At 38.8% G+C, this 9,891-nt stretch overlaps 1 long non-coding RNA gene across 1 annotated transcript in view; it reads right to left on the reverse strand.

Moving 5' to 3' along the window:
* LOC116878364 overlaps positions 1-9,680 on the reverse strand; it is a 118,202-nt gene extending 108,522 nt beyond the window's left edge. Inside the window, exon 1 of the long non-coding RNA XR_004384837.1 lies at positions 9,630-9,680. This is a non-coding gene — a long non-coding RNA (uncharacterized LOC116878364). The remainder of the gene's footprint in view (positions 1-9,629) is intronic.
* Positions 9,681-9,891: the final 211 nt, after the last annotated feature.

Below are 9,891 nucleotides of genomic sequence, written 5' to 3' on the forward strand. Positions count from 1 at the left end.
ATTGTGCTAAATAAAATATGATGTTTTTGCATGATAATGAATTTGAGAACAGCAATCATGGGAAAACTCTCTCTCATTAAAGAGCTCGGTGGTTGGCATACGAATATGGGCGCTACTTTCTATACAAAGTGATCAATTAGGAGAGTGTGCGAGCAGTGTGATTCATTCCTCTTTGAATTCATCCAATATTTGCATGTTCACTGTATAAGTTGCTGGATGTTTTCAAATAGCAGTAAGAAATACATATTTCTCAAACACCAATAAGTAATTAAAAAGTAAACAAAAGTAAACCAACAACACCTAATTTCCTAATCTTTGCCTTACATGAAAAGATCAGAAGAAAAGTTGCTAATGTCTATTTTATCGGATCGTGCATTATAACAACGATAATGAAAAAAACAACTAACATTTATTGAGTCTTACTGTGTTGAGATAGTTTTATATATTCATACATGATTTCTAACCTCACAGCAATTTGACAGTTATTAGCATCATCATCGGAGAAATAAGCTGAAACTCAGATAAATACAAGGATGGCGAGTTACAACTGGCAATTGATGAAACTGGTATTTAAAACAAGACTCCAAAAACCCACTCTTTCACACTATTTGAAAATAATAGAGATATTCATCATTTATCCAGAATGACAAGTAATAAGTTAGTATCACTAATCTAAATATTTTACACTAAAGATAACCAAGAAAATTATTTGACTTATTCAAAATCTGATTGAAAGTCATTGAAATAGGATAAATTTTTAAACCAAGTTTATAACTTTCTATTTTTTTAATTCCAGATTAACATAGAGTGTTATATTAGTTTCAGGTGCATAATAGAGTGACTTAACAATTCCACACATCACTCACTGCTTATCACAAGTGCCCTCCTTAATTCCCATCACCTATTTCACCCACTCCCCACCCCACCTCTCCTCTAGTAACCATCAGTGTGTTCTCTATAGTTAACAGTGTGGTTTTTCTTTTTTCTGTGTTCGTTTGTTTTGTTTCTTAAATTCTACCTATGAGTGAAATCACATGGCATTTATCTTTCTCTAACTGACTTATTTCAAAACTGGGTTTACAATTTGACCTGCTGCCATGGCACAAGAAATTGCTTAACCTAAAGGATAACCCAGGGTGACTGTAATAGAAATCAGAAGAGGAGTTGGAGAACGCACCCGCTTGGGTGCCTTGGTAAAATGAGATTGTGTGATGTCCATAAGCATCTTTCAAAAACAAATCACTGCTTCCAGGTTCATAGGCAGGTAGCCTCGTTCCAGAAAAAGAGTTGGACTATAGTATCTTCCATCTGAAGGATTCCGATCCATGAACAGCGAGGGCCTCAGTATTCTTAAAGAAATCACAGTGTCTGCTCTGTCATTCCCCAGGTACTTTTGGCTTCTCCAGAACCTGTCTATTATTAAAGATTACTTCTGAGATTTATATTTTGTGATATTTCACTCACTTACAGATACTTCAACAAAAATATCCCATAAATGTTGAATATTTAATGTCCTGGGAGATTTTTTTAATGCAAATGTTAACATATAATGACAAATTCTAATATATCACTGTGGAAAATACATGTCCTGCTACCTCCAGATGGAAAAAGAAAGAATATGAATCCTTAGAGAGGTATCCATAAAAGGGAGGGGGCGACAATTATTTTTGTTAGTGTATAAATGTGGATTCTTGGGTATTTTTTTTAAATTGTAGAAGTAGCATATGGGCATTATGATCTTAGAATGTCAAAACTAGAAGGGATGTAAATATCATCTATTCTAGTCAACATCACATTTTTCACAGATGAGAAAGCTGAGGGCCATAGAGATGAAAGAACTTGCTCAATACTCACAGCAAGATAAGGGCAAGTCCAAGAATAGAACTCAGTGTTCCAATTGCCAGTCTTGATCTTTTGATAGATGGTACAGTATGTATAATCCCTGCACAGTCTTTTCTACCCACGCACAATGTAGGTAAGACTGATGAATGCTCAAAGGCCATCTTTGCTGGGTTGCAATAGAGAATGGTAAGTTCTAGAACAGTCCCTGGCACATAGTAGGCACTCAGTGGATACTGGATGAATGTTGAATGCCTATATGGATACAGTCACCTGTTGATATCTACATCCATCTATATAAAAGAGAATGCTATGTAAAAGATGATATTCAGAAGACCATTTTTGACAAGAAAACCCTCCATTTTTTTGTTCTTCCTCTGATGGAAACGGGGGGGGGGGTAGAATTTGCCATAATAAAAAACATTATCCTTTAGTCATAATTCCAAAGAACTTACACAGGAAAGAGAAAGTGGCATCATAAATGAAGACAAATGAGTTGATAAAACTGGTAGTTTTGGAATATATAACTTATCTGAGAAAATACAAATTAGTAATTATGAAATTGTCATTTGACAGATAAGTATTGAGCTCACTCTAAGAAAATTACAGCAACACATGATGTGAGCTGTGTCAACTCCGACATCCAGACACAAGAATTGGTAGCTGGAAGGTCCTACATGGGGTCTTACCTTCTGAACAGCCTCCAGATGACTTCACATTGCCTAAAATTATGAGAGTTCAAGGGGCATAATCTAACAGGAATTCAAAAGACTCAATTAGGATTGAATGATACATCTCAATTTCATTCATAAAAAGAGAAATGGGAACTAAAACCACACAATTCTACCTACCATAATTATTAGAAATTTACATTGTGATAACACTCGTTGACCACATTGTGAGGAAAGAAACACAGTCCTATTTTGCTATTAAGATTACCTACATGGAAGGAGTATTCCAGTATCTATCAAAATTAGAACTTTAGATAACCTGGGGCACCTGGATGGCTCAGTTGGTTAAGCGTCAGACTCTTGCTTTCAGCTCAGGTCATGATCTCAGGGTCTTGAGATTGAGCCCCAACTCAGGGTCTAAGCTGGATGTGGAGACTGTTTAAGATTCGCTCTCTCCCTCTCCCTCCATCCCTCCTCCACTCTCTTTCTCTCTCTCTCTCCTTCTGCCCTCTATTCCCTAACCCCCACCTCCATGTTCGTGTGCATGCACATGTACCCTTTCTCTCTGTCTCTCAAAGAAAAAAAAAAAAAGCAGATTCTCCTTAGCCCTGCAATTTCACTTGTGGATTCACTTTGTGGAAAAATAATAACTAACTGTTTTTCGTTGCTGACTACTTAAGACAGTCAAAGAATGGAACAACCTCAAACATCCATCTACAGAGGAATGGTTAAATAGTTAAATAAAAATAAATACAATATCCTCTGTTTGTGTAAGAAATAGAAGAAAGTACACTTTGCTTATGAGTGTGTGTGTGTGTGTGTGTGTGTGTGTACATTTTTTTTTAATTCTTGAAGGACACATAAGAAATTGACAACAGTTATTAACAGTGACTGGGGGAAGATAGAAAATGACCAGATGGGAGATAACAGTGGGATGCAAGATTCTTACAGAGTATTTTTTATTTCCTTTAAGCTTTGGAAAATTTGAATTGTCTTTAACACTAAGAAGGGGGGGATGTAAGAGTGATGGGAGAAAATTAACTGTACAACCTAACATATTGAATAGGGGGTCTGTGAGGATGTTCAGATAGCATATGGGGCAGCTCAGTGAGGAGCCCCCCAGCAGATCAGCGGCTGGAAGAGTAAATGGGTATCCTGCTGGGCCTACACAGTCCCAGAGCAAGGCAAACCCCTGCATTTACAGCTGACCCCAGACTGAAAGGAGAAAGGAAGATAAGGGGCCTATTTTAATTTGGGCATATTCTGATTTCTAACATGTACTTTGATACAGAACCTGAATCTGGATGAGTTTAAACTGGGCAAGTCTTGAAAAAAAACCTTTGCTTTGCAACAAACAGTGTACCTGCTCTAAGTGGATGACACAGTGAGGGAGAGGCTTGTAGATGGGGCATAAGTGGGCATAAAGATGAGGGCGAATGGGTGTCCTCCCAAGAACAAGGCACACATACTCTCATATATGCAATAAACTCCAATCGTAAGGCCAACTGTTGTAAATCCTAAAGCGAATATATTGTGAATCTATTTTTATTTAACTCTAGAGAAATATAAATAAACTTACTAAAACACAAAAGGAAAAACAAAACCTTATACATGAAGATTTGTTGACAGAAACATATTAAAAATACCAATACTCTCAATCCTATACTCGGATACTGTAAATAAGAAAATCTTGTGGACAAAGGATGAAAATATGGTTCTCCACAGTAGCATTACTGAGAAAAGGCATAACTGTATTCCCATGGTTGCTGGCATAGTTAGGCATACCTAGAGATTTCCCAAAGCTGTTGACAACTTGTTTCTCTCTAAATCTAAATGTTATTTTCTTTTTTGAAATGAAGTCAATATGAGGATTACACAATTTACACTTCAGTTACTTTATCCATAATTTTTAAAACATGCCATTGAATTCTGTGGGCTTGAGAACACAAAGGTCTTGTAATCACTATTTCTCTAAGTGTGCCACTAAATCATAGCATGGAAAGATCACAAGATGACCCTTTTTTCTGCCACTGTCTACCAGATATATGATACAGTTCCTTTAAAAAAAAATCCTTCCTAGCAAAGATTATTGATTTTTCAAATATTCTACATAGGTAAATTTTGCTTTTCATTTGTAATACTGAAGTTAGGTACAAAACCTAAGAGGATCATGAGTGTATTGGTTCTCTACCAGAGGTGGTTTACCCCTTCCCTCGCCCCTGAGTTGTTGGACAATGTCTGAAGACATTTTTGGTTGTCACAAATGGGGAAGGGGGAGAGGCTGGTGATTCTAGCAGCATCTTTACGGGGTAAAGACCAGGGACGTTGTTAAACAAAGTGTCCAGGACAGCTCCCACAGCAAGTTATCTGACCCAAAAATTCAATAGTGCTAAGGTTGAAAAACCCTGATTCTGTGTTATCTGAGGGATAATTGTGTTTACATTTCTCAAATTAAACTTGAAATTTTGGCTAGAGGATTTTTTTAGGGGTAATTTTTTTTATTATTATATCAAAGCGTACTCATGCTATCATATGAAGAAGACAGATGCTACAAACCACCTGCATTAAATTATACTTTTAATATAAAGAGTATTTTTTAATCTGTTTGTAATTACAAACCAAAAACGTGCCATGTGCTTACCTCAGATAAATCATCACAAATAAAACTCAGTATAGAGCGTTTTATGCATATGGTGTTGAATATCTAAGTGTAACTCAGAGATCTTAAGTTGATCAGTTGCTATCAGTTTCTGTTATCAGATTCATTCCTAAGGTTGATTGTTGTTTGAAGTCTATCTTGACACCAATACTTTAGAAAGTGAAAATCAGATTGCCTTTATTAATGTGCTTAAGGTTAACAGGTTTTGCTTTTTTCACCAGGAAGCACGTTGGTTTGTTCACAATTCTGACAAGGGATAATGATAGCCTTCAGAACAAAAGGAGGAAATTAAAACATGTTCTCGATTTTACTCATTTTTCTTCTCTGCTACAAATCACAACCAAAATTGTCTTTAGGTATGACACATGTATCTGTACAGCTTTACAACGTGGCATATTATGTCAGGTCGCACCCAAAACATTAGCCAGGTCTATAAGACCAAAACATAATCAGTTACTGACAATGCCAGTGATTCACAGAGTAGGAAGAAACATGGCCCTTATAGACCTGTTTCCTTTTCACCATTGAAGCCACACGGTAAAACTGTGATTGAACAAACTAATCATTTGGACTTAACTCAAGCTCTCTTCAATTACATAGACAGAATTTTCAGATCCATTTTAACCATCCCCATAACATTACAGTTCCTTTTCAAACAATTCCTCCTGCCAAATATCTTGACTTTTTAATACAGGACAAGTGGAGATAGAAAGTAAACAAACCAGTGACATGAGAATCCATTGACCCCTATTGAACTTGCAACACTGGGGAATCTGGGATGTACTAAATGAAGCCCGGATGGGAGGGTAGGGCTGAACATGAGAAAACCCAGAACTTTCAGTTTCGTGGTTTAGAAGGAATACCTTCAGTCAAATAGTATACATTAGGAGTAATATTTGATTATTTTCCAGAAATAAGAGTTAGTAAAAATTAGGTCAAAATCTACAATTTTCTAGCAAGGTAACTATGAAATGAGTGTGAAAGGGGGGCTTTCACAATAATGTGGAGACACTATTTCAAACTAAATTTAAATGTGCTCTTGAATTTGCATTTAAATGAATATCCATCATTCACAAAGCAATTTAAAATACATCTGTGACCATGTGTGCTCCAAACAATTCTGTTTTCTTTGGATTTTGTGTGTCATATAAAGCACTTCACGTGCCCAGGGTAGAACAAGCCTCACACGTAGAGTCGCATTTTCTTTTTTCAAGCTCATGAAGATCCCACAGACGGTTCCCTGCCATGACTTTCTCACCTTATAAAAATGGATCCTGAAAGTCAAAGCATATAAAGTTCAAAACGTAAGCTGCCATCTATGGTATGAGTCACCTTGACAACTGAAGACTCTGACCCAGACTCCCAGAGCCTCCGAGCTCTTTTTAATGTCCCTGTTCCTCCAGTACAGGGGTTCCCATCACTGTCACTGATTGGTCTTATTTTTATCCCTCAAGGACAACATCTCTTTCATTTCTGTACCCTATAGAACAGCCCTCCAAGACTAAGTTGGAGCTCAGAATATGTGAGCTGAATTTTTTAAGCTCTCAAAGAGTGAACCCAAGGAGTCCAAACATCAATTAAAAAAACTTGGAAACACCACGATGCCCTGTGCCTCTTAGAGGTTGGCTAGGAGAGATTTTCTAGGATCCTGTGTAAACCTTCCCTCATCTTCTCAAGACTGATTAGACCATGCGCATGTATTACTGACAGGAAACGCAACTCTGAAGAACAGTGATATTGACTCACTTTTTTCAGCGACTTATTATCTGCAGATGTCTTTCTTTCAATCCTCATAGCAAGCATCTAAAAGAGGCATTACTTGCCTTTTTCGGCTATATTATTAATATTATCGTTTATATTATTTCTGTTGCTGAGAGGGAGCTCTAGTGAATTGGCCAAAGTAAAGACTTAAGTTCAGAAGATCTGAGACTGCATTTTCTGTATGATTTACCTATATAACTCAAGCAAACTACTTTCATCTCTTTGAGGATCTGTCTCCCTATCAATAGAGTTGTCCTAAAATAGATATGGCACAGACTTCCAGGGAAAATTAAACAATAAACACAAGCGATAATAATAATAAACACAGTGCTCACAACACTGCTTATTTAATCCAATTTTTTAAATCCCATTTTCTTTTTTAAATGAGCTCATGATGTCTCAAAGAAGTTAGGGGATTTCCCCAAGGCATCACAGGAGAGTATGGTAGAGCAAGTTGAAATTTAAGTCTTTGAAGTGGATGCTATGGTGAAACAGCCAGACCCTTCCTCTCTGCACCCCAAGAATCAGGAATAAAGCACTCATTCTCCCAGCTACTGGTAACATCGGCAGCTGAGAGCTGATTGCCGCAACCTTCTCCAGGCATTGGCTTAGGTAAGCCTAAGGGCTGCCTCTCCCAACATGAGCACCTCTCCATACCGGCCACTGCAGGGCAAAGAGGTCTAGCCCTCTTGCCTCACTTCCAGATAATGCTGACGGTCCACCCAAGCTCCGCAGATCCCTGTAGGACGGGCTGAAGGACCTGTTGCAACTGCATCGTACTTCCCCTTCTTCCTCCACCCAGTCTTGTTTCCATCATGCCTCACGGGTACCAACCTCCAGAACACTCCCTAATAAACCTCCTGCCCACAGATCTCCATCTCCCAGTTTCCCAGGAACCAGATTTAATACAGTCTCCTGGCTCCAAATTCCATGTTCTTGGCACAGCAGTACATGTGAGAGTGGGCAAAAATTTCTGCACAATAAAACTATATCTGCCTGCCAAGTTATCAGCAAATCTCTTAGGAATGTAAAATAGAACCTGTAATTTTAGATAGCTGTGGGGCAGTTCCAGGATCATGAAGAACAGGGCCTGGAGCAAAATTAAATACCAAAAATAGCCCCTACCCTTTATTTTGTGCAAGGAGGTACAAAATGGTGTAAAATTGGCCCTTACTGTCAAGGACTTTGCAACCACATTGCCCAGGGTATTAACTCTCCACAGAGAAAGAGACCAGAGACAGGGCTGCTATCCAGAAGCCCCTGCTTCAGGGGTCTGCCTCCATCAGAGTGCATGAACAAAGCTCATGACGGAGTACCCACAGAGCAGTCACATGCCACTCCAGAGCAAGTGGTCTTTGGGAACCATGTCCTTTACCTACAGGGGTCTTAGAGCAGTTGTATTTCTGCTGCCTTGTCCCCTTGACTAGAATTGATGGATTCAGATGCTATCCGAGTTAAGCTGAACCAATCAAATTCTCTCTTCCAGTCATTTAGACTTTTAAACAAAGGGACCCAGAGACTGTTGGTCTCCATAATGTGAAACTACAGAGAAAGGACCACAGATGGCTGCTGCTAAGGCCCCTGGAACAGCCTTGCTTCCCAAGGCCTAGATGAACGTCTTCCCTGGATTCTCCAAGATACACCATCAATTTTCCAATGAAGTTTGCTAAAGTAATCTGGGTTGGATTCTGCTATTTCAAATCCAAAGAAACTTCACTACTCCAAGTCCTCCGTAAAGTTTTATATAAAGTTCCAGAAATTTTAATTATGCCTTTGGCAGAGAGAGAACATTTATCTAATCTAAACTGTCTCCCACATGCTGATGTTGACAAAGGCGACAGAAAATTTGAAAAAAAAAATAATGCCCTGCTGTCTAAATGCAACAGGACAGGATCATGAAATCAGAATCAGAAAAAACCCACGAAGGCAAACAAATGTTAATAGGTCATATCACTTCTTTCTCAAAAGCCTCCACTAGCTTCCTATCACATTTCAAATAAAATCCAATCCTTACATCAGCTGGACCCTATATTACCTACCCTACTTGACCTGTGGTTATCTCTGACCTCAACTCCCCCAACTCTCCTGTTCACTTACTCCACCCATATACACTGGCCTCCTTGTTCTTCTCAACCATACTCCCACCTCAGGACCTTTGCACACACAGTTTCCCCTACCTGGATATCTATCTATCCTGCAAATATCTCTATGGCCTAGTCTCTTTTTTTCAGGTCTCTGCTGAAATCCCATCAGATAGACCTTCCCTCACCTCCTGTCTAGAAGAGTAGTCTCTCCTTCTCCCTCTTTATCCTCATATCCCAATTAATTTTTCTCCCTAGCACTTGTCACTACCTAACACTACATTACAAAACTATTGTGTATTTGTTAATTATTTGCTAGCCTTACTAGATTATAATCTCCATCTGTATGCTTTTGCTCAATGTGGGGTTCACACTCTTTAGAAGAACCTGACATATCGAAAGATCTCCATTTATCAGTTGGATGAATAAACAAGCAATTAAAATCTAAGTACGGACATATTTCTGCTTGGAGGCAGAGGGTCAGGACTGTATGTTCAGGATGACGAATGACTCTGCTTCAGTCCTTCATGTTTCCTGGGTTGAACAATGACAGGAGATGTAACTCCCAGGAAAAGAGTGTAGGCTGAGGCCCACAAAAGGGGTCACTTCAGCACATACCTGCTATGGGATCAGGTGATGAGGGCCTTGAGGCTTTAGGAAGATGGAAGGCCTCTGTGCGGTAGAAAGCCAGGAGGTTCTAGTGGCTGCAACCCAAGCAAGATGGCAGTGAGAACTGGGTTGCAAGATGAAGAGACAAGACCTGGGGAGGAAGCAAAGAGTCAGACTAGTCAACTCCATGGAGACATTTGCCCTGAAAATTGCAAGGTCTTTTCCTTTTTGCAAAATAGCTTTTCTAATAACTGTGTATATTAACTAGACA

Source organism: Lontra canadensis, unplaced genomic scaffold, assembly GCF_010015895.1.
Source record: "Lontra canadensis isolate GAN:19392208 unplaced genomic scaffold, GSC_riverotter_1.0 scaffold2, whole genome shotgun sequence".
In the NCBI taxonomy this organism is placed as follows: domain Eukaryota; kingdom Metazoa; phylum Chordata; class Mammalia; order Carnivora; family Mustelidae; genus Lontra; species Lontra canadensis.